We start from the raw sequence: 410 nt of genomic DNA, 5'->3' as shown, positions 1-410 counted from the left end.
GATACTGGTTGCAAATGGGAGGAAACCGAGAGCAAAGATTCCAGCTTTCTCGTCAATAAGAAAATTTCTATGATTTCGGATAACTTTATGAGTACGGTAGCATTTTAGAAATTTAAGTATTTTTCCTTAATTTTATGAAATATATAAAATTTACTATTTTGAGAGAAATTGCTGCTCTGACAAACTTCTTTGAATTTGATTTATTTTACCTTTTTGTGATGAAAATTTGCAAATTATTGAAAATTGACAATATGAAAGTTTCAAAAAATATGCGCGGTAGTGTCATATTGGTAAAAAATCTTTGGTGATAGGGTCTGAAATTTTTAGTATTTTGTTTTCTTTCTCACTTCAAGAATATCAGAAGTAATTGAGAGTTATAATAGTAATAAAAAATAATTATTATGATAATG

The sequence above is a fragment of the Trypanosoma equiperdum genome (assembly GCF_001457755.1).
Source record: "Trypanosoma equiperdum strain OVI genome assembly, contig: ctg_1089, whole genome shotgun sequence".
NCBI lineage: Eukaryota > Euglenozoa > Kinetoplastea > Trypanosomatida > Trypanosomatidae > Trypanosoma > Trypanosoma equiperdum.
This window is presented reverse-complemented; position numbering follows the sequence as displayed.